This window comes from Trachurus trachurus (assembly GCF_905171665.1).
Source record: "Trachurus trachurus genome assembly, chromosome: 11".
Lineage (NCBI taxonomy): Eukaryota > Metazoa > Chordata > Actinopteri > Carangiformes > Carangidae > Trachurus > Trachurus trachurus.
The window spans coordinates 13,613,602-13,639,449 of record NC_139904.1 but is presented as its reverse complement, the minus strand read 5'-3'; positions in this window follow the sequence as shown (position 1 = coordinate 13,639,449).

The window sequence follows — 25,848 nt, the reverse complement described above, 5'->3', positions numbered from 1 at the left end:
TTATATCACATTTTTCCTCTTTCTCATCTTTATTGAACAGCTGTCGAGGCAGACAGGAAATGAGGAGCGGAGGAGAGGGAGAGAGGGGAGGTATGACGTGCTACAAAGGTCCACGGCTGGTATCAAAATCAAATCAAGAATGTTGCGGTCTCATGGTGTTTTGTTGTGTCTCAACCACCAGACCACAAGGTCTCCCAAGTTTTTCTTTTTTTTTCTTTCAAACATCGTCCTCCTCTAATTTGATCCACAGTCTGGTTCTCATGGAAACCCAGACTCACTAAGATGCAGTCCTGAGAGAGCACAGACGGTCTGAAGTATAAGATAAAGCCTGTGAGATTTGCATGTAACCGTCAACTTGTCCCAAGAATTAACACAGGGAAGCAGTCAGGACATGACGGCCTTTAATGAGAAGAAGTTGTTGGAAGTCATCCCCCCCCTGCTAAAGTTTCCCTGCATCCACTAACAAACCAACGTGGCACAGCAGAGGCGACACGCTTGACAAGGAAATTAATAGCAGAGGAGTGGTTCTCGCTGAGTGTCACCATGCCTCATAAGCCTGCATAATCCTCCCCACTGCCATTTGGTGGCACAACACTCAGGCTGGGTGAAGAGGCCATCCTAATTTTTTATCGGCCAATTAGCTCAGAAGAGGGGGACTAATTAGTGGGGCTGGCTGGGAGACCAGCCAGGATCCTGCGGTTGGCCAGCGCTCATCGTCGGAATATGGCGGTGATGAAGAGGCCTGGGTGGCGTTCCAGAGGGCTGCTCCTGTCTTCGTGGTTGTCCTGCTTCATCCAGTGTTAGGCAATCCATATGGGAACATGTTGCAGAGTGAGCAAAGGAAACATCCAAATCCTGAATCATCTTTCGTGTGACTGAGTTGTGGCATGTTTGCCGTGCCGTGACCGGTTCTCACAGCCTTATTATGTACATTGAACTCCCTCCAAAACAAATCTAAACATGCACTCTTATAGAGAAGTCAGACAACTGGCACACAGCACCACCGCTTCGATTTCGACAGCGTTGCTTTTTGTTTATGCCTGAGGGACTTTTCTCTTAATTGCTTGCAACTCTAACAGGAATAATGTCGGGCTCCTTAATGACACTTGAAACCAAGATTGTGTTAACCAGAGAAGATGATGTCATTTGAATAGACTTGTACTCTTGAAAAGTGCCTGCGTCTCCTTAATGTATTGCAGGTTGTCCACATCATTAAACATTTCTCTTAATTGAAGGTGAGAAGGTGAGACACAGTAGCTCGAGCGCAGGCTGCAGAGTTTGCTGCTACACCACCAAAAGCCGCCGTACAACCCCATTTCCCCCGAACCGAGTTTATCCCCCTGTATCCCGACTGTTTTGGAACATTTTGTAGCTGTGTGGTCTCTGCATCACAGTGGTGAGGACTGGGAGTCGTTCCAGCAAGCTTTGCCTCACTCCTCTCCTTCATCCTTTCCTTGTGTACACTTCTAATGTTTCCACCCCAGAAAAATTCCCCTCTTCAATCACACTTTGGTCTCTCTCTCTCTCCTTCTCGGGCCTGCAGCAGGTCAGGGATATGAGAAGACGAGTAAACCTGACCGGCTGTGAAACCATAAAAGCTGGACTTGTGAGCGAAGAAAAAAAAAATCTGTGAAAATCAAACTGTGGGTTTGAATTAGAGAAGAGCAGCCATTTGCTGTACATTCTCCCATTTTGCCTCAATGAAATCATGCTGTCAGCATGTAGGAGCAGGAAATTACTCCACTAATGGAGGAAGAAAAATACAGGAAGTGGCAAATTCTACATACGGGAGGGGGGGCAAGTGTTCTGTCCAAGAGCAACGCTCACAAGTGTTAGATCATTAGTTTCCTTTGATATAAACCGACACACAGGCTGGGATGGACTTCGCCATGCTCAAGTACAAAGTTTTTGAACAAATATCTCCCAGTGCCACCAGTGTGTGAAGAGTTTGCAAGACGATCTAAATCAATGCGTCGCTTTGTGCCTCTCATGTTTTAGTGTTATATTTGAATCACAGAGCAAAGCTGAACCTCTTTTCCATCATTCAAATGAACATAAACCAAAACAAAAATATTCTCAGACTCACTTTACATTAACACACATGTAGATATCTTTTCATTAGAGCTGGGCATGGAGCTGGGGATCACCAGAGGCATCATCGTTATACTTAAATTCACAATATATACAATATTATTGTCATTTTAAACATATTGCAATATCCTGAGTATTGCAATAACACATTGTGATGGATGGCGCTTTTAGGCAATGGCACATTATGTTACATTCTCAGCTTGTCTCAATCATTTTTATTCTTGTAAAATGTAATGGTCAAGCATACAGACTTACCAACACAGTCATAAAAACTACTCGAATAGTCTAAACAAAAAAACTGTATTCGCAGTTTATATAATAAAAGATCAGTACCAGACTCACAATACTGGCCAACAAAATATCACATCACCACTATGCCATATCATTTTTTTTACCCCATACCTTAATAATAATTAAAATGTCCTGTTATTTACAACCATCTGAATTAGTACACACAGGGGCAAGTTGAGGAACTGGTTAAAAGTTGTTGTTTTTTTTCTTGTTGGGCGACAAACAAAACAAGGATTTTTTTTTTTCATCCATACTTGGAAGCGTCTTTGAGGATTCTGAAAATAACCTCAGAACTGTTAAAAGACTCCCTCTGCCTTTATTCTTTAGGAAATCCAATGCCTATCTCCGTGACTCGAATGTGATAATAATACATGTGAGGCACAATGCACATGTAAAACAACCCTCCAACATTTTTATGTGCCACTTGTTTTTGTTTCCATCTGTTCTCTGAAGCAGCAAATCTCTTTTAGTTTCTGACCCTGATGTGAACTCAAAGTCAAGCATACTTCCTTTATTTCACATGTCCTGGTTTTCAACAAAGAACAGACTTTGTATTGTCTCAGTTATTATTGATGAAGTATTTTAGTCAGATCAAGCCTTGGAGGGGAACCAGAGAATAAAAACAGATATTGCTATAAGGTGGCAATCATGAGATATTGAATTTGAGTGCTTGCCAAATGCCAAATGAATGAATGGGCGTGTTCTGCACTGATTATGATGACCTTGACGAACATTTACTGTAGATTATATTATAAAAGCATACCCGGTATGATATAATGCAATAATTTTTATACGTCCATATACTCTGATTAAAGGAACATTCAATCCATGCTGTGACTCTCTTGCTGCGGCGTGCCCTCAGTGACTGCAGGCAGCCATGATAAAAACTTGCAAATTCAGGCCGTGGTAAACAAATACCCACGGCTGGAAGGTAATCTGTGGGCTGAGGGAGTTTCAGGCAAGAGGAAGACAAAACAGCCTTTGAGAGTCTTCAGGCTGCTGCTGATCAGTCGCTGATAAACTCCCCTCTGGATGATGTAACAAGCTGGGCTCCTGCAATGACAAAGGGCATGTGTGTGTGTGTGTGTGTGTGTGTGTGTGTGTGTGTGTGTGTGCATAAGCACTCATGCCCAAAAACTACAGTATCTCAGGGGTTTCGCATTATGTGTTTGGATTCATGCACCTGGCTTGTGTACGCACTTGAGACTCTCCTCTGTCGTGTGTGTGTTTGTGTGGACGGGTTGTGAAGAACGAATCGCACATCCAGCTGAGTTTACTTTTTAAAGGCTCGTGAAGTGGCTCCTAAAACCTGAGAATAGACTTCCGCTGATGTAGTGTGTAATCTTGTCTACACGGTCTCACGGGGAGTGTGCTCATCCTCCCCAACAATACCGCTTTTATTTGCAAGATTCAGACAATAACACACAGGTTTTCAAGTATTCATGTGCAATCTTTTGTCTTGTCACCTGTGTTTCTATTTCCCCTGTGCTTATTCCTGCAAACTTAGGGAGGGTAAAAAAAAAAAAAAAAAAAAGTTGAGAGAAATAGAAAGATAAAGAAAAAATGTCAGCACACTGCTAAATAAAGCTCCCAATCATTTTTTATTAATTGACAACATTTCGACCACCTATGGGTCTTCTTCAGGTCATCTGAAGGTGTGTTTGGGGTGGGGCCTATAGATAGGGGGAAATAGGAGAAATAGAAAGATAAACATAGACTCGTTTTGGCTGACCTTAATCGCTGTAAACTAGAAACATCCTTTCCTGGGTTTGAACAATATGTCAAATGTGACACTAGGAAGAACAGAATTTTGGACAAATGTTATGGAAATATCCAAAATGCTTATACATCCAGAGCCAGGCCACCACTGTCTAATTGAGATCACAATACTGTTCAGCTCATTCCCATCAATTGCTTTGTCCTGAAAAGCAGCAAACCTCTTGTAAAAACTGTTAAATGCATTGAAGCTCTAAAGGGGTGCTTTTTGAGCACTGACTGGAATGTATTTCACCAGCCCGATTTGAACAGACACACAGTCATTACATCATATATTACCTTCTGTGTGGAGGCCGTGATACCCGAAAAAACAATAAAACTTTACCCCAACAACAAGCCCTACATCACTAAGGACATCAAGGATTGCATTAAAAGCGAGAGGCTTGCCTTCAGGAACAAGGACCAGGTGCTACTGAGATCGGCACAAAAGGAACTGAACCAGAAACTCAGTACAGCAAAAAGACAATACAAGGAATGTATTGAGAAGGACTATCAGGCAAATGATACAAAAAAAATGTGGGCTACCACAAAATCCATTGCAAACATGTCTGCAACAAGGACACCACTGAATTCGACAGATGATAAGATTATGGCAGATCATTTGAATAACTTTCACATTAGGTTTGACTCTCACGATTTTTCATCAGAAAGCAGCAATGTTATCAGTTCTATAATCATTGATGACAATGTTTCAAAAATAAATATGGACTCCATCGAAGTTACAAGGTTGTTCAAAAGAACTAAAGCTACAGACAAAAGCTAAAGCTACGCTAAAGCCTTCCTTTTGAAGACTTGTGCTGAGGAACCTACCCCAGCCTGGGCCCCTGTCTTGCAACGGTCAGTTGATACACACACACAGTTCCATCTCTTTGGAAAACAGCAATCATCACTCCTCTTCCAAAGAAAACGGTTCCCAAAGAAAACAATGACTATAGACCAGTAGCGCTGACCTCCATTGTAGCTAAGTGTCTGGAAAAATTGATGGTGGGTGAGTTGAAGTCAAACACACATGGACAGTTGGATCCCTATCAGTTTGCCTATAAAGACAACCGTGGCACTGAGGATGCAATACTTACCTCACCCTATTTTGCAATATCTGGAGAATCCAAAGGCTTATGCCAGACTGTTATTCATAGACTTCAGCTCTGCCTTTAACACATTGCAGCCACACGTCCTCCTTAGTAAACTCAGAGAGATGTCTGTAAACCCATATATCATCAGGTGGTATCACTCGTTCTTAACCAACAGACCCAGCGGGTCCGAGTGAACCAGACGTTGTCTGAGCTCAAATGGAACAACACAGGTGTCCCAAGGCTGTGTGAGTGAATAATTGCATAAGCAGTAACCCTAAAATGCATATCATTAAGTTTTCAGATGACACTGCCATTTTTGGGTCTCATCTCTAGCTGGGAGGTTAAAAGGTTTGTTCAGTGGTGTGAGGATCATCCCCTTATTGTTAACACAGAAAAAATGAAAGAAATTATTTTTGATCCAGAGCATCTGGGAGACCACTTCCACTAATGGTCCACAATGCACAGATTGCCCAGGTAGAGTCGTATAAATACTATTTGTTCCAGGATACAGCAACGTCTCTACTTTTGGCGAAGTTGTTTGGGGTCGAACAGACAGTACTGATGGTATTCTACCATGCTGTTATAGAGAGCGTTTTATGTTAAGGAACTTCAGCTTGGTTTGGTAATTTATCAGTGAAGTTTAAATCTCAAATAAGCAGACTGGTTCATTCTGCAATGTAAGTGATGGGGGTGAAATAATAACCAACCCTCCAGATGCTTTTTGATAAAATCATTATCAGATGAGCAAATCAACACGACCCCTCTCATGTCTTACACGGTGAATACGAGCTTCTCCCATCTGGCAGACGCTATGGAGTTCCAGTTAAGAATAAAAAACGTTACCTCAATAGATACAGGAACTCTTTCATCCCACTTGCGGTAGGTCTACTGAAATCAAAACAGTATCAACATTGAGGGCAGTATATTGTGATTAATGTGTTGTTGGCTTTTTTGTATTGATGTTTGTGGACATTGTGTTGTAATGCACTTTAACTTAAACTGTATGAACTGCCCCATCGTCCACCATTGTGTGTGCGTGTGTGTGTAGCAGCCAGTATGTATGACATGTCCAGGACAGATTTCCTATATGACTAATAAATTCAACTTAACTGAACAGAGTAATGAAAACTTGAGGGAAACAATTGATTGCATATTGATTTCTCCTCTGATTGCTGACAGCAGCCAACAGTGCAGTGACAAAGAGGCCAGAAGTTTAGCTAAAAGAGCATTGTGACTGATGTTGCCGTAGCAAATGAGTGGGAGTCAATCTGGACTTGGACTTTCTGTTCTCAGACTGCCAGCCTCATGGATTGCTGCGGGCTACTGAATGCTAAATGGTGTAGCCTTGGCTATCCTTTCAAAGTGCTGCTCACTCCGTGTGTGGGATGCCTAGTGATCTCCCATTCTTTATTTATTTAAAATGACCTTTCGACTCCCGAGCTGAGATTGCTTTGGGCAAACTGAGCTGGGTTTAAATGTTCGGGGGTGTGGGAGGGAGGCCATCATTTGTTGCCAGGGCCCTGAGCAAACTGCACTGAAACTCTACAATTTTAACCCCGGAATTCTTCAGGGAAGCGCCGACTGGCAGGCAGCATCAAATGAAGCGTTTCAGGTTAGATGTGGTGATAGGCTTTTGTCCTCATTAAAACAGAAATCCCTGCCACTTCTTTCTCATTTGTATTCCGCCGCAATTCAGTCAGGGTGGATTTTGATTTGGAGGATTTGGATGGTATAAGGCCACTGAAGCCAGGAGGGGGTAAAAAAAAGAATGCATGTTGTCGTTTCGTCTTATGCAAAGCCCAGAAAGAGCAACTTTACATATACAGTACTTGGTCCTTACTTATTTTCCAACTTTGCGGCAGAAGACAAAGCCTCCGTCTTGCCTGAACGGAATTAAAGCGTTCCTGCTTATGAAAAGGTCCAAAGCTTGTCCTATTAAACACCTCCTCATATAAGCACACTCGCGGCTGAATGTGCCAATCACTTGAAACATCGGCCCCACTTCAGGGAGCCGGAACATAATGAGTGTCAGTATCATTAAATCTACCGCGCTGATATTAAATCAGTATCATTTAAAAGGAGCTCATTCTGATATCATTACTTCAGAAAGTGCTGATGCTGCTGTGGGACCTGCTGGCTGCAGTACAGTAAGATTTTGCATCCATTCAGAGGTTCTTTAATTCCCACAGGGACTATGCTGCACAGTAATCCACTTAATTTACAATTACCCATGCAAGCCACTCATATGGAATGATTAATGGACTCCAGTAATTCCACTCATAGAGCCAGTGAGTGGATATGAGTATGTATATACCATATATGGGTCTCTTTTTCTGGGCATCCTTCTTCATATGATGTCAAACATAGATGAACTATATTCTCTTTTTAAAAGCACACATATTTCGACATATTTACAAATATATATGCTGCATATACTCCATGTATCTCCTCTGTGTATACTGTATGAGCCTCCTCCCTGTCTTTGAGAAGATGCAGGGGTAAAGCCGGGCTGTGCAGGGTGAATGTTAATGTTTTAACTCCCCTGCTAAAGATCAGAGCAGTGCCTGCTCTCCTCAGCCCTTTGAACTCTAACCCAGATTTCGCTGTACCAACCTCTGTCTTCCCCCAATATGTGCTGTTGAATACTTGGGAGAAATTATTGGCACAAGAGTTGCGAGATATTTTAACACCAGCGGTTCCATTTTTTTGTACCTGTGGCTTGGAGTCCACGGGTACAGGTGCTAGCGGCCCTGCAAGGCTTAGAGCTAACGTCAACACGCCGATGTGCTCACAAGGAGAATGCCAACACACTGATGTTTACCGGATGACATTTGCTAATTAGCACTAAACACGAAGCAAAATAAAAGCTGGTGGCAATATGAAGTTCTGCAGGTATTTGGTGATGGACCAGTGAATTAAACAAACTAAAATTTTGACCTGACAAAAAATACCAGAGGAACAAAGTTTAGTCCATCTGATGCTAATTCCTTTTTCAGCCCAAGGCGAACATCTGTCAGAGTCCAAATAGTGTCTACTAATTACTATCACTACAACTACCGTGTGAACTGTCCTGTAAAAACCCAAATAACAACCAATGTTACAATTATTATTAAAACCACAAAACCCAACCGACGAAAGCGTATGAAGATGATTTCCAACAAAGCTGGAATCCACTACCCTGAATCACATGATCTCCCTGGGACTTAACGTCGAGGTGGAAGTGCAGACATCAATGGGCCTTATATGCACCTATAGTAAGTCATCTAATACCTCTTGAGATATTTCAGCCTGGACTAAAGTGTTGGAACAAGAGACTGCTACTGCTAGTGGGATAACATTTACATTTTTGTTCTGTCTTTGTGATTCCTTTTTTCTTTACTTCTAGACTTTGTTTTTCCATATTGCAATTTCCAGTTTGAGGCAAACAAATCTTTAAATTTCACCTTCTCTCTCCCTCTCTCTCTTTCTGTCTATACAGTATGTCTCATGTCCCTGATTCGACTCTCTTCTTCTTTAATTTTTCTCACTTTCCTTTCCCTCACACATTTGATTGGCTCTTATTTCGGTTTCTAGTCAAAGAGAGGGAAATCACGCTCTCTCTTTCACTTTTTAATCACTGTCTTTTGCTCTTTTTCTTGTTCTCTCTTTCTCTCTGACTTAGCCTCTATGACCCTTCGACTCAGTCAATTGCACTCCCTATACCTCTCTCCTTTCTCTGCTTTGATTCACACATTTTAATTGCTCATTTCCCCCATCTCCGGAATTAATGAAATCTTTATTCATACACGGATTTATTAAGATTTAGAAAGGACAGAGAGGAACATGGAGAAGTAAGGAGAAAATGAAACAATATATTTTGTTTTTTCGCTGAGAACAACAGATGTTGATAGCAATGATTACCCCGTAGCCAAATAGCTCAATCACTCCCTGCTAACAGGGAATAAATCACAGAAATCACTCTCAACAAAAGCAAACTAGAAACACATTTTCTCCCTCTGTTCGGGGTAAGATTTGCTGTCCAAAGCCTGTGAGAGAGATGCTGTGAAGGAAACACGGCAGATCAAAGCCTTTTCCCTCGCCCTCTCTTACAGCCTTCCTTATGCAGGGAACGACAGATGTGGGTGATGAGTTGACGGCAGAGAAAGCGATGCAGGCAAAAAGGTTAGAATGACATGTGAGGACATGTTATGACTGCTGCCTTGACTTGACAGTGCAGGGTTAATTATGGATGGCCTTCTCTGTTGGCAAGGGCTCAACACTAAGTCGCAGAGACGACTTCAGCCCAGCTGCCTTCTGGCTATGTGCATTAGGTTCTCTTATGTTTTATTACTGCTGGAGGTTGCGTTGGGGTGCTGGAGTTCCACTTCCACCGAGCAAGCTTTCTGACATTAGAAGTTAACAACAGTCTCTGCCAATGTTTTATGGCTGACCCATTTTACTCATGGGTTATTAGCTAAATACACCCTGTGAGGACCGTATTACAACTTAACCAACCAGACTTAACAGAGGAACCAAGCGTCTAATAGAGAAACATGACATTTCCTTCCTTCCCTATAGTAGTAAGATGAGAATTATTCCATATCCTTAAATGGATAGTTTCATACTTTGGAAAATACTACTTTTTGTTAAAGTTCATTTCTGTGTATTGACTTGATCTTGTGTTCAGCCTAGCTTAGCATAAAGACTTCAAGCTGTGTGCTTCTGTGCACTAGGTCTGGATGTCACATGGGCTGCTGCTAATAAAAATAGTGAGAACAAATTTTGGTTGTGTCTTGTGATATGATCAGCCTAACATCACATTAAGATATTAAACAGGGAGAAACAAAGAGCCTGACTCTGTAAAATATTCAAAATTATACATACAACATGTAAAGCTAGGCTAAACATATATCTGTACAAAGACCGAAAGAAATACCTGTGGTCATCTACAATATCTGTCAGTCAACCCTTTTCGGCAACCTCAAACCTCAACTCTTTTTACTTAAGTGGTTGGGTGAAGATTAAAGGGCCGATTTGTAAGTTTTCTTTAAAAACCAAATGTGGTTTTCTTGCCAGGCACACATTGTTGAGATTCAACCATTGTTGCTTTTACAAGACAAGAGGTTAACATATTCTCTCTGAGCAGTGCTGTGTCTTAAGGACAGATTGGGGGTTATACAATGAGTCTGTATTGCAAAGTAATGTCTTTAATTCATAGATAACTGAGTAGGCTATATACACTTGAGGGCTAATGTTGTTAGTTTTAACTGCATACCTGCACATCTAGGTCTTGAGATGGAGAGCTGGATAACTTAAAACATCTTACTGGTAATTACTTTCTCTGTTTTAACCTAACCCACACCATACACATGCACACAAACACGCTGTCGAGCACTAAACAAAAATTTACAAACTGTGGCAATGAAAAAGCTCATTTCCTTCCTGTGCTTTATCTCGTTCTTCTCCACAATTCGTTCTGCTGCAATATGCTCAATCAATCAAGGATGCCGAGCTGCCATTGCTGGCACACAAGCTGAGTTGCATTGATTTGTTAAGAGACGTCAGCCTTCTGCGGCTGGTAAATGTGCCTCTGAAGAATCTGTTGTGTTCTCGCATCGTCGCTAAGGCACTGCAGATTCATACACATTTGATTGCCCTGGTGCCATAATTAGCTTGGTCAGGCAAACAAGCACTTTGAAATGGTTCCACTCGGGTTTATCAGTTCAAGAGACCTTGTGTTGATTTTCTTTTCTTTTTGGAGAGGTATTGACTGGAATAAAGTGATGTCAGCACCAAACGAAAGCTTGAAACATTTAGTCGATTTACTGTCCTGACCTGGCAAGGAGACAGTTTTTTAAAGCCAGAAAAAAAAGAGCACTGGATACATCTCCATTGTCTCCAGTCTTGGAGATTATTTTCCTGCTGCATCTATGTTTGGGGAAATGAGTGGGGGGGCAGTTTTTGCTTTGTCATGGGGAATGCGATGATTCATGCTAAAAGAAGCCAAACATCTGGCTTCATTAATCATTTCTTTTCAAGTGTAGGTTTTCAGGGAATACTTTTCCCTTTTCATCACATTTTCTCTCTCTCCCTCTCTCCCTCCCTCCCTCCCTCCCTCTCTCTCTCTGCCCCCCTAACCCCCCCCCCCCACCCATCTGCGCTGCTTGTCATCTGTTGACATTCTGGCATGCCTCATCACCCATATCACTCCTCCCCCCTCATTTGCTCTCTAATTTGTTTAGATGGCAGGAGAAAGAAAAGGATCAGAAAGACAGTGACTAAGGTGTGGCGGAAAAAATAAGGGGAGAGTGTGGGAAGGGAAGAAGGAGCAGAGGGTTGTAAATCAAGTTTGATGAAATCGGCTTGCATGCCGTTAAACAGTTAGGGAGTTCCTCATTACTCACCAAGCTCTGAGTGACTGTGGTGACGCATCTGCATTAATGCCACATGCTACATTGCCTTGGGCAAACCAACACAGTGATAAGAGCAACATTTTCCAATCACTGTGATACGCCCCCTCCTCCACAAACACACACAACACACTCCACCCACCAAACATTTACAAGGTTTGGAAAATTGCTGCTTTCCCACAAAGCTCTAATGGCCGCTGTCATGTCAACTGAGATGTTGGTTTCTCTTCATTATACTTCATGGCTCCACTGTTAATCCTGAGGGACGTGTTCATAACGCTGACAGAGAGAGATTCACTGTCCAGCGTATTAGCATTATCAAAAGATGAAACTGTGGATCACATTGAGGACATAAAACAAGGTGAGAGGACAGATCAAAACATGTCCTTCATCAGATTATGCCACACGTTTTGGAATATAAAGTTAAACTGTAAGGCTTATCTACAAAGCCACTTGTTTAACTGGAACTGTCCTCCAAAGGAAAAACAACATCATCAGTCAAACAGTCAGCTTTGGCAAACTCCCCAAACTGACAACTTTAAGTTCATCACCTGACAATGAATGTCCCCCAGCCTTAATGAGGAGGTCATCTTCACCCAGCACATCATGATGTCTAAAACCTTTCTCTAAAGCACAAAGAAATGTCTTCTCGATGATAAAGGTGTTAGACTGAAAAGCTTTCTGATCCAACACTAATTGGGAGGATTTGTTGGTACTGTATATACTGAGAAAAAAATGGCAGAATATTACACGAAAAAGTGTTTTAGGTAGGCTACATGTGACTGCAAAATCTTGACCGTTTAAAAAAAAACAAAAAAACACACGCTACAGTTACAGTATCTACTGTGCTGAAGGTGAAAACAACAAAGTTGTCCTTGTTGTTGCACAACAAGATGAAACCAGTGAAACCAGATCCAAAGAAGTAATTGGTCTGTGCCAAATGTATAATGCTGTGTTATTGGGTAATTTTCTGTGGAGGAGAGGAAAAACAGCTGGAAGTAAGAGGCGGTGGACGTTTACCAAGACATATATGCTAAACACAGCAAAATTGGAGAATCACACTGCCACCAGAATAAACATGCTGTACCAACATGTATACAATGCAGTCAGGGGAGGGAAAATTTACATAATTGCAAAATTGGCCAATATAACAGGATGAAGTAATATAAAATGTGAATGTATTCTATAGCACTCTGTCCTGCATCAGGTTTATAGCTGGAAAAAGCTTTTACACTACATTCTTCTTTGAGATGTGTGCCAGATGGCAGCACGGTCCAGCTGTAACAGCATGAGCAGCCATGTCACAGACCGGATGATCGTACAACAGAGAACATGCACAAAGTTTACACGTTTTTTTTTGTTTCTTTGTTTGTTTTTGCAGGGTATGGTGCAAATAATAATCAGTTTATCTTTTATATTGACTGTAGAAATCAAAATTGGCTTTATTTCCAATGAGGGAAAAATGCTTAGTGATTAAATTGCTCAGTGATGTTTGAGAAAACCCAATGACCACCACATTTGAGTAACTGTTTTGGGGCTTTTGATCAGATCACATGGTCCTCATCAACAGATGCATTTTCCCATACTCATTAGTTAATTTTTCTTTTGCAACATAATGGTATTGTCAAAGCCCAGATCTCCAGACTCCATTCACCCACTTTCATCATCCACTCTGTCTCACGCAGGGCCTTCAGATCTGACATCAACAAACTGATTTCTGTGTAGTAATATTCTGAAATGTGAAATGCTATGCAGTCCTCAAAAAACTAAATGACCTGTTTTGTAAATTGTAGTCCATTATCCAGTCAAGCAGCTCAAGACTTTTGATTACAGCAATTCATACTGGACTATGACTGTTCAAAGGAAAAAGCAAAGCTGATTACATACTTTATATTTAACGTTCTGTAGGATATTGCCATTGTTTGGTTTCACATTTGACAAAGCAATATGTTTTGTACAAAAAGAAAAAAGAAAAAAAAGAACCTGTCTGGAAAGCTAAAGAAGAGTGCATGGGTTATTTTCAGAGACAATCACTGATGCATGTGAAGATCATACAGTCAGTCTGCTGTGTGATGTGGTGGTGGAGGAAGGAAGGAGGAGGCTGTTTCTGTTTTCCATTGTATGACAAATTCAGAAGTCGGGTTTATAAAAAAAAGAAGAAAAAAAGCAGTCTATATTTTGTTTATTTGTTTTGGTTATACAAGTGTGAAAGCTTTCAGAGAAGGTAGATTCTACACCGCCTGAGCAAAATGGCCACACTGCAGTAAAATTAAATCAAAGCGGAAAGGCAGGCACAAACACACAAACACACACTCGCACTTAAAGGCACAAACTCTCGCAAGGACAAGGAGTCAGCCAATTAATTGAATTTAAGGCAATGTGCAGAACAATGACACACATCACAGACAAAATGCACACGTTGAAACCATTAGTACTTACATAACTGTGGCGTGTTTGCCAAATAGGCCAAGTCGAAACAAACCCTGTTTGATGCTGCAGTGGATCAACTTCTACTCAAAGGAGTTACATGCCACATGTACATGACAAGGAGCGATATCATCAAGAGCACACTCGCTAACAGCCCCTGCACTCGAAACAATGAATTATGAGTTTGTACGCTAAGATCTGCAGCTTGTCACTTTGATCAAAACAACAATTGAAGAGTCATTTTGAAACGGTGTTGGACGGGGTTCAGCAGTGTGACTGAAAACAAATCGTCAAATCAAAGAAGTTGAGTCCCTGACATGTATCTCTGAGTGTCTGAAAGATGGTAGACTTGTTTGTTTCTGGTATGAATGACTGGTGACCTGTTTCAAACGTGAAACACCCTCCTCTGAACAGCATTAGGCTACCTTTAATTAGCAACCATAGCCGGGAACCAGGCTTATTCCACATGTTGAAGTTTTATGGACGGTGCTGTTGTGTTTGGAAGATGGTGTCTTTCTCTTGAAGCTTTTCCAAATACAAATACACAGGAGGATGGAGGGTGGATCGAACAACATGTTTACCTGTTCTGGCAAAAGCAGCAACCACTAGAATGTCTGGCTAACTAAGTTTTCTCCCCACAAACCTAGCATTACCAAGACCAAAGAGTAAAAGTTGCACACTTGCTGAAAAATTACACTTACTGTAGTAGAATTAAATAATAAATAATTATAATAATAATAAATGAAAGCCCAGAGACTTCCTATTTATCCACTTATAGGAGCTGTGAGGATGTTATGGTTAAAAGTAGCATTAGAATCTCTTTTCTGGAGTTTAATTTCCTCTACAGGGATCATAAACTGCCTCAGAGGCTGATGGTTTTGACCTGGGGCATGTTATAGCCTCAGTGTTTTAGCATGATGTCATGTAGCCATTCTCAGACATTAGAAAGTCAGCCAGTGGCTGTGCTTTTCAAACCAACACGTGGAGTTAACGCCAACTGATAGAATAAGAGAGAAGAATAAGAGAGTAGGAGGGAAAATGAGGAGAAACTACATGAAATAGGTGAAATCACAGATTCTCTCTTGGCTGAAGAGCTCTTTCTCCCTAACTGCCCCTACTGCCAATTCAACAGCTACTGATAAGAGATGACTTGGGTCAGTGGTGCCAGACGTACTCACGGAAAGTACCCTCAAGAAGTTGAACGGCCCACTGGCTTCTAGCGTCTGTGCAAGAGACGTGTATCAGAGCCCAGAGAAACACAGACACGCAGATAATTCACTCTTACACCAAATTTCCTGTGAATCTCGTCCAATATCAGCTCTGCTAAGACTACACATCCTGATTTGTAACCTCCAGCTGTTTCTTCTTCTGTGGCAGGATAAAGAGGGTTGCGGGAGAGATGTTCCCACTGTAAATCACCCTGCCAAAGTCCACCATAAACCTCTGTGAAATTGGGACTCATCCAAACCTGAACTTTTGGTGTTGCCTTTTATCAAAACGCCAAATGAAAACAGAGTGGAGAGGAGGGCGAGTGAGAAAAACCAACAGATAGCGAGCAGCGGTAGAAAGAGCAGCAGTGAAGTTGGAGAGAATTTGTCTCCCACCAGTCTGGTCTGAACATCTGGGCTGAGATCAGTGTACACAGAAGAACAGATCACACGGGCGAGGAGAGAGGAGAGAGGAGAGAGAGGCTCGTGAACAAGTTATCTTACTCTCACGTTGAGATATAACATGAAAATTTCATATCATAACAGTTATCATTATTATCACGGTATTGTTGAATGTGTTCAAAACACACACTTTCTAAGGAGGCTCCCGCTTGAGCTTTACACTGCCTTTGATATGTCTTGATTGATTTTATTTTCACACACGCACATCTTACAAGCATATTTCATTAGCTATGGTGTGTGAAAATGGGGTCACCCCAAGGAAGCTACTTAAAGCTTATAGTAGGGGGCCCACAGACACACTTACACAACAGACATTGAGTACAATAACACACTAGGACAGACATTACTAGCTTTCAAATGCAACTTTGTGTGTGAAAGAAAAACAACAATAAAATAAAAATAAAAAGAATAAGTAAGGACACAACAGTTAAAGGGCAGGTTACAGTGGTTAGGGCAGTATTGCCAACACTTGTCAGGGCTACATCGGTGAGAGAAGACACAGCGCTAGTGCCAAATTACCCGCTTGTGTAATGAAAATTCTTGTGATTTTCAGCCTACAGTGGGAATGACAGCTGAGAATATTACTCTTAGATTACACAGACACACTCTTAAATATGAAAGGAGGCTGAAAAAATCCCAGGCCATGCCTGTTCTGATGATACAACTCAGCGGTCCTGAAATGTGTGTTTCTCTTCTTGATCGGGAGCCCACCTGGCTACTTAATTGAAAAGAAAGAGAGACATCAAGACATCACCTAATAAATAACAGGGCCTGACTATAAATTATGCATCTGAAAGCATGAACAATAAGAGGCAGGGTGGAGTGAAACGCAAAGTGGTATCACATATAATTCTGTGGGCAAAAACAACCTTACATTTTCTACTAGTATTACTACAGCTATATTGCTAAAAGGAGACTGAAGGATGTTGGTCAAATTCTCCCTCTTTGCTCCAAAACCTTTTGTAATGAATCAGGACTCAGAGCTATTAGAGGACCAGCCTTTTTAATAAACTTGTTATTCGTGTTCCTAACATTGGCACTGGCGCCGTTACCCCAGAGCATTAGAAATTTTCAAACAAGTTATGCAAACAGTTTATTGGAAAAGGTTAGGTTAGGTTAGGTTAGGTTAGTTTATTGGTCTCCACCAGGGAGAAATTTGTTGCGGAGACAGGGAACATGTTGCATACATAAAAACACATACAGTACAAAAAGAACATCAAGAAAAGCACTGTTGCCCTGAACAGCAGAGACATGTTCAACACCATGAAAACCTGTTTGTAAGAAAATAAAATAAAATAAAAAGGAGCACAACAAGATGTTATAGGAGTGATAGGATGATGATGTTAGGAGAAGGAGGAGGAGGAGAGATGAGGAGATAAAACACTGGAGGACTGGGTTTGGTTTACTACCCGTGCACTGAGAGATTCTGTGGAGATGGAGGAGTGAGTGGGTCAATATTTGCCTGTTTGACGGACATGGGAGATGAGCAAAGGTGAGAGAAACAGAGGAGGTGGTGGAGAGCTGGTTTGTTCTGGGTGAACAGGTAATTTATATATATAAAATCAAATAAAAAAACCTCAAAGTGTATAAAGGCCTTTTCTTAGAGAGACACTCACACTGCATTCATTTCTGTGTGCGTGTCTCAGTTTCCCTGCCTTTAATATTAGACATGTAACTTTGTCTGCGGTACATGTGCCAGTACAAGTCTGCAGTCAGTTCTCCATCTCTATCTTTTTTCTATTTCCTCTCACTGACCCCCCACCCACCCACCACCACCACCACCACCACCACCACCACCACCTTTCTTTCCTCGGCTCTGAGTTCGAGCTTGTCTGAGCAGCTTGGCAAGTATTTCTGTAATACATTCCACCTACCAACGGCCCTGAAAACTCACATTTCAAGGAAACTTCCCAACTGATTAATCCTTGACAAATTGTCACATTTGAAGCAATGTGAAGAGGACACGGCTTTAACCCAAATCTTGTCAGTTCACTCAGCAGATTCAAATTAAGGTCATTAGGGGTTTTTACACATCTCGCAGCGCACGCCCCCTGTGTCAGGGACTTTTATTGTGTGAAATTTGGGACAAATTCCTTTTTCTTTTTTTCAACCTCCGCTGAGAGTAAATTGGAGAAAAGTATGCAAAGTGTAGTATCTGCAGGTGAAGGTGGAGAAACCAGGGTTACTCACTCCCATTGTAGAATCCTGCTTTTCACAACTGCATGTCAGTATGGAAAAAACACAAGGTAAGAACAGACAGAGAGGAGAAGAAATGGATCATTGTTTGAAAGTTCGTAGTGTGTGAGTGTGTACGCCTGAGGCAGGAGGGGGGATTCCACTGGGGGAAATGAATTTGAGACTGTGCTTGCACTAAATGAGGGAAAACAAACAAAAACATATTACAGCTGACTGACGGTGGACTAATAAAGTGCAGGCTCTGCACTGAGAGGAACAACTTACTGTGTATTTGTAGCAGTTTAACAACCCTTTACTCTAAATTACACTCAGTGTCATCCATGGGAACACAAACAAAAAGCTTATTAAGGTGAATTTGGGAAAATGAAATGTAAACTAAGCTAAAATTATCCAGTAATGGGGTCAGTGTCTGGTATAATTAATTTTTTTTTGTCGCACCAGGGTTAAGTAACATAGATTCCAGTTTAAAACAGCAGTGCAGTCATCATCATGCCATTATTTCTGCCAAAACCAAATTCCACTTCAGCAGCTGGGACATTTAAAATCCAGTTGATAAGGCATTTTTGTGAAGCCAGTAACATTCAAATAGCAGATAATGGACTTTTTAACAACCACATTTTTATAGAGATTCCTTACATCTGACATTGCTCGTTCACAACCTAAGTAACCCTAATAAAGACACAGTCTGTAATTTAAAGGCACAAGAGCAGTTTCCAAAGACAACCATGTCGCAAACTGAGGCTCATAACATTCATAGCCATGAAATGTTAACGTGGACCCCAGTAACATTGGTGGTCACGTTTTACCACGTCTGCATGTTAGAGTGCAAACCTTTGTTGATCTGCACTAATGTACAGCAAAAGGTGACTGGGGAGAGATTATTTCTGCAGGTATTTGGTCATAAACCAAACTACTGGATAAATTAAAGGTGTTTTGAAAAGTCAGAGTATCAGCAAAGTCCATCCTATGGGGAAGATGAATAGTAATCAGTCTAACCGTTGTAGTCATTCAATGTCTTCAGGGGACCACCAAAGCCAGTAGGATTCACCCTCTGGAGATCATGAATGCCTGCAATGTGTACCGATCAACTCTGAAAGTCATTAAGGTTCATCCTCTGGGCACAACGAATGCCTGCAGAACATTTCATAACAATCCATTAGCAAAACATTGTGATACTTCACTAAATAAAACCCAAATGTTGACCTTGTGTTCGAGGTGAAGTAAAACTCAGAGTCAGTACACTACACTCTCTAGGAAACATAAAAGTCTGTACACAATTTCATGGAGCTCTGTTCAATAGCTGTCCTGTTACTTATCCAGACTAAATTGTGTTGACGACTCACTGTCAGAGCAACAGATGGTTAATAAAGACTAAAAACTGGGTAGAAGTCTTCACATCTTTTCACTTAAATGGAAAACAAGAGTCATGTTTCTCCTTTTCTGGAGCAAATAAATATTTTTGGACCCGGTCAGGCGCCAGCTTCAACATCACCCCGCTGCGTCTCACAGTTAAGTAAACTAAAAGTAAACTTCTGCATATTTTGGGCGCATCAAGGTTTTGCCACCTAATGGTTAAGCAGGTACAGCCTGACCTACATGCAGTAAATAGAGCGGTTCGTTGTATCAGCAATTAATCAAAGTGAGCCCTAACAAAGTGCTGCTGTCCCAGGGAGGTAGATAAGGGAGGGCACAAGCAGTTATGATAGGTGTTGTATGCATCATGTCGGCTTTATATTCCCATTGAGGATCTCTGTGTGTGTGAAGGGTGGGAGGGCCCTCACCTTTCTCAGTGCATTACAGCTCAATGGAAAACATAAAGAGGCTGGTTCATTAATAATGCTGCCTCTCTCACTGCCTGCCCGGCTTCATATCTGTATCTATAAGCCACTCAATCAATACTACAGCCGTCCGTCAACCAGCTGACCCGCTCTGCTCAGTCTCTTTTTCCTGGCTTGGTCTAAACTGGATTTATTCTCTCTGGCGCTTGAAATAAATTCATTTCACCCATACTGGACTTATGTCATTGCACATTTACTCTGTTCCAGGCTGTTTGTTGTGTTATTGTTTCACCATGTTTTTTTTTTCCCAGGCTTGATATGCAATGGTGCATTTGCACAAGTGTTGTCACAACGTATGAGGGCTACTCAAAGTGAATGCGTGGGTGGGCGTGTGAAAAATGAATGCCATTTTGAATGCATGAATGCTGTTGAGTGTGAGTATGTATCATCAAGAGGGGAAGGCCTGAAATGTTGATCTAACCTTGTGCCCCAGCTGTTTTCATTCTCTATTCAGCGGAGTTTAATATTGAGGGACTCTGAGCTGTCAAAACATATCAGAGTGATAACGCATATTGTGCTACAATGTGCTCGGTTGCCTGGTGAGTCACATTTTTCTAAGCTGAGAGATGTGATGGTGGTAATGTCTCTCACACTGGATGGATGGGGAGAAGGATCAGAGGTCTGCACTTATCTAACTGTATACATGGTCACTATTTGTTCCCTCCTGTTTTTCTTCTGTTTTTTTCCTTCTTATTTCACTCAGTTTATAGAAACTGTGGAACGTGTTACTTCACTGACAAACTCTTAAGAGCTATGTCAACAAATCTGCATTATATTACAATTGACTCTTCTTCTGGTGACTAAAAGTCCCACAATGCAACACAACCACCACTAGTTGCAGCTAATGTAGCCTCAAGCAGAGATGAGGAGCTGGGGTGCAGAAATCTAATAAGCTCATTTCTTTCAAAAGCACCAGCATTATTTTTTTTTATTTTGGAGCCAATGTTGCCAGTTACATCACTTCAGGCAATTTATCAGATTTTGCACATCTATCCCTCTCTGGAGCCACAAGACTTTTTACGTATTCAGTAGTACCCCCCACAAAGTATAAACAGACTTTGATGTGTAAAAATGTCAGATTGTGAAATATTAACACAATGAGCAAACTCCTGAATAGAAGGTTTCAATACTATACAGTCAACGCTGTGCAACTAATAACAAATACGTAACAGAGTGGGAAAAGTAGAAGAGATCCTCCCAAGGTTTTTTTTTTTTTAACCACGGCATTACAGAGTACACTGACAAATGAGGCGAGTTGGACAGTCAGCATAAAAAACTAAAAGGCTCCACCTCACCTCTGCGGTTCCATGATTTAGTCCCATTAACCTCCCTCTCTCCCTGAGCGTCTCGCAGCTGCCTCCGACCACGGTGACTTCAGCCTCCTGCTTCCCAAAAGCCATGTCCTCGTTTCCTGCTCCCTGGTGGAACAAGCAACCTGTGTACCTGCTGGAACCTATAGGGCGCCATACAATACCTTCCATGTATGAGTCTGTGATAATTACCTAGATGAGAAAAGCGTTTACATGAAGACAGCAATGTGATAATGGAGTTTTGATTTTGATCATTTGGTGTTAAATGAACTGAAATGCAAAGCTTTGTAGCCATGAAATGCAAGAACATTACATTAAACATTAATCTCTGCCTTCCCCCTTTAAGCATACTTAATAATGAATACTTTTTCCATCCCTATAATAAAAAAAAAAATTGTCCTTTTACCAAAGCGAATTGCTGCATTAATTTCTCCTCTTATCTGTGTACTTATTCCACCACACACTGACAGAAATTCAACAGCTGGTTAAACTCTGGCATGAAAAATTAGAAATACTGGCTGATTCAAGTTTTTAATAGACATGAAATGTCTGGTAATTGTAGAAGTGCAAACCTTTAAAAAAAACTGTCACAGATCCCACTTATTACAGCAAAAAAATGTTTGGTATCCAGTCACGCAAAAACATTTTGGTCTAATTTTTGTGTTAACTCTTCCGACATGTGGGACTGTATGTGCTTCTAAATTTCATGTTGACTGCGAAGCTCCATTTCTCTGCGACCGTATGAGCTACAGACGCACAGTTCTTTCGTGTGTCACTGACTTCAATTGCTACATTACAATTTAGGAGAGATATGAAGTCATTTTAGAAAGGTTAGGGGTCCCAGAGGTTTGTTGGTTTGTGGTCAGCAAGAACTGATATTATGGACTCTTGGAAACAGTATTCTAGTTGAACTTTTTTTTAACTTAAAAAAAAAAAAAGTTGTTGTTTATGTTCTTTATTTTTAACTTTTTATGAGCTATGGGCCTCTCAGAGAGGTGCCTTTAATCCACCAACTTCAAAGACAATGGTTACATGCCTACAACTACTACAGCAGTTGCTAATTGTTGGGATTGAGAGGTGTCAGTGGCCAGTTGAACAAAACAAAGCTGGGTGAGTCAAAACCGAAACAATGAACTAGGAGATACATAGGCTGGGGGGAAGAAATGGACGACCCCTCAAGTGCACTGCAAACATTTCACACCATCATTTGATCTGTTTTAATAATAGGTATTTAAAGATTAAGTGACAAAAATACTTTTTCAGGGTGAATTGACCCTTTAAAAGCTGTGTCTCAGCTACAGCTACTTCCTGCCTAATTTAACAATGCACACAACTACACAGCTTCCACTCTGTGACAGGTTGTCCAAAACTACATCCCATGTTTTGCCTTCCGTCCAATCCTCTGTGTCCTCCTCTTGTGTGTGTGTGTGTTCTGTCTTGGTTGGCACCCAGGTCCCAGCTGTCGCAGTACAGAGGATTTGCGCCAAACCGGATACCCACAGGGCACACTGGAGCCAGAGGCTGCCAGCTGGCCCAACAGACCCCCCGTCCTCCCCACCATCCAACCACCCCCCACCCCCCGATGAGACACACACTCAAAGAGACACACGCACGCACACACACACACACACACACACACACACAATCTCCCCTCTATCTTACGCCCAAAAACTCCTCAATTGACCTCTCAAACTCGCTTGCCCACCTACCCACCCCTCACCCCACATCTTCGTCCTCCTCAATACACACATTTAGACACACTCGGGGTGTGAACGTGCCCAAATCTTGGCATGTTGGAGCTGTAAAGGTGACAGGAGTTGTCAACAACATCACACTGCTGCCACATAATCCTGCTCCCCCTGAGCAACACAGCACAGGCACACAGCCTCAATCAATAAATCAGTCAGCCCCGCTTGACACGTCTGAAGGCAGACGAGGCAGAGTGGAGCGTTCAAGTAATTGCTGCTGCGACAGAAAGTGATGTCATCTTTAATTTTGGTGGACTATTTATTATGGTAATGCAAGATCATAATGGCTGAGATTAAGAGGCCGATTTGGAGATAAATGTGAGAGTGTAATGTTCGAGGGAGAATGTAGGCCAACGAGACAATCAAGACACTGAGCTGTGGTGGAGGGATAAGAGCTGAGAGTGACTTTTGTTCCTTGAATTGCTGTTTATTCACTGTTTTGTTGCCATAGATCTTAAACTGCCCATTCATATTGAAACGGTTATTGTTCAGCGTTATTTCAGCCCACACATTATGCAAATCTCATCCAAGCCAATCAGCTGCAAATGCTCCACATTGCTGGTTCTTAGAAATAGAAGAATACTTGTCATCATGGGTTATTGTGCAGGATGGTAGTGAGGAAACTCAATGTGTCTCGCTGTGTTTGTTTGGCGAGAGTTCATCCTCAGAGGTGTGGACAGGATGTCATCTCCGACCGCAGCTTCTCGACTGTGAGCAACTGATGCCAGTTTGTGCCAGTGCATGACTGGAGGAGGTCACGCACACACGCTCACACACAATCATGCACATCTAGTGCTTACCTTTCCACACAAATTTATACTTCTACATCACCCACACACATACATTGTGACCAAGTGTGTACTTTTTCAGGTGAGGTGACTTTTTTTTAATACATGTTTTAGCAAGTTTGAAAATATAACAAAATACTCGATGACACCAGTCAGTATGAACTGGGTAAACAGGCAGAGCCCCCTCCTGCTCCAATTGGCTCATGTTCAACATGTCATCTAGTTTCGATGGCAAAGTCACCACAGGATTTCAAAATACCACGATCAGTGGTAGTGACCATATCAGCTTTTATGTAGTCTGATCACAAAAGAGATGCCTGACTCGTCAAAACAAACCCAAAATGAAACAACAGCCTGATGAGTAATCACATTTTCATAATACCGTTGGGAGCTGATCGGCCAAGGAAATGTGAGATTTTGATTAGAAGATTCCACCTTAAACCAAAACCCACATACGGTAGTTGCACAACCAGGTAGGAGGAGAGTTTCTGTTTGTTCTAACCACCCATTTATTACCTGAAGCTGTAATGAAATTGGCATAAACATATTGTGAAACGCTTCCGTTTTCTTTAAGAACAGAGAACAGAGGGACCCGAGACTAAATGAACGTCCTAGGCAGTGGATTAACATTTACTTCATGTCCTGGGTTACGTGAGCTGAGGTTGCTGACCATAAACGTTCCTCTTTTCTATTGATCATCAACCTGTAGGACAAATATGACCCTGACAAACAAACAGCTTCTGTCTCAATAACAATTCTGGTAAGGGAGCAATATAGGACACTGACGTTAATCATTCACCAGTGGAAATACCCTGACATCAAATACCTCCTGTCCAGGTGGGGGGGAAATGGGGAATGAAAAGGCTCTAAATGAGTAGTGACTCATACACACAGTGGATGAAAGTGAGGAGGCCATCAAACACGCCCGTACTTTAAACCCCTTAGGAAACCAGCACCACCACACGTTTCACTGTCCCAGTTCTGTGCAACAGTGAAAACAAGAATAGATGATTTCTCACCAAAGGCAGCATGTTACATCATTTCTTTTGTTCTGTGTTTTTGTGCTTTTTTTGTTTTTCTTTCTTTCTTTTTTTTCTTTTTTTTTTAGTATCATTCCACAGTGAAGCCATCAAGGCAGTCACTCACAAACCCGACAGATCAAGGCCCAGCAGTGTGAAATGTGTCGGCCATTTTGGCTCTGTCAGAGCTGGCGGCACGTAGAGCAACTGCTCATTAGAAGGCGAGTGTGACAGAGCCTCTGTCCCCTCAACCGTACGAGTCTGACTTCCTCACCCAAAGAGGAGTGAGAGAAAGAAAAGGAGGAGGAGGAAGAGAGAGAGGCAGATGGCGATTGAGAAAGAAAGAGGAGAGAAAGCAAAGCAGGAGAGGGAGGAAGGCCAGAGGGAGAGTGAAAGCGAAAAAGAGGTGAGAGGTGGGAGTGAGGAAGAGATACAGTGCGAGAGAGGTGGAGGGAAAGAGGGAGCGCGCCCGCAGATATCATTAGGGTCGGGTGCAGGGCTGTTTAACGAGCAGGCTCACAGCAGCCCTCCATCCTCAGTGGCGCCTGCTGGCTGGAGGCCCCCAGGTTCTGGCTCCGCAGCAGGGGCTCTGGCCTGTTCCATCACTGCTGAACACAGGCGCTGAACTGAGGGTGGAGATTTATATTTTTTCTCTCTCCCTATACCTGTGGAGTGCATTTGCACAGACACATTCGAAAAAGAAAAACCTAAGAAGCACCAATTCAGGTTCTCACTCACACACACACACACACACCGCCTCAGGGAAGAAAGGTTTACCGTGTGCATGCACTCTCTCTTTCTTTTTTTTCTCCCCAACCATCTCCTGTCAGAGGTATAATTGACTCAGCCTGACACATAAACATAGTGGTAATAACCCCGGCTTCCCCTTGATGTTGAACGACGGAGCACACAGCTGTGCGAGGCGCTGGGAAAAGTCACCGGGCAGCGGGCGTCTGAGGACTTGTAGCATCCCCGCCGTCGCCCGCTCAACTGTGTGACTGCACCGCCGCCACGGGAGGCAGGGCCAGAAAACATTTCCCAGCAGACTCAAGGGAGGAGAGACATTTCTTATTTGAATACATCAGTTGTAGGACGGGGAGAAAGATTACAATCACAAGGCTGAGAGGTTACATGAGATAGAAGAGGCAAGGAGAACAGGGAAGAAGTGGAGAATTACAGAAGGAATAATAGCTGTGAGGATGAATAAAACACCATGTTAGTGCCTGCTCTGG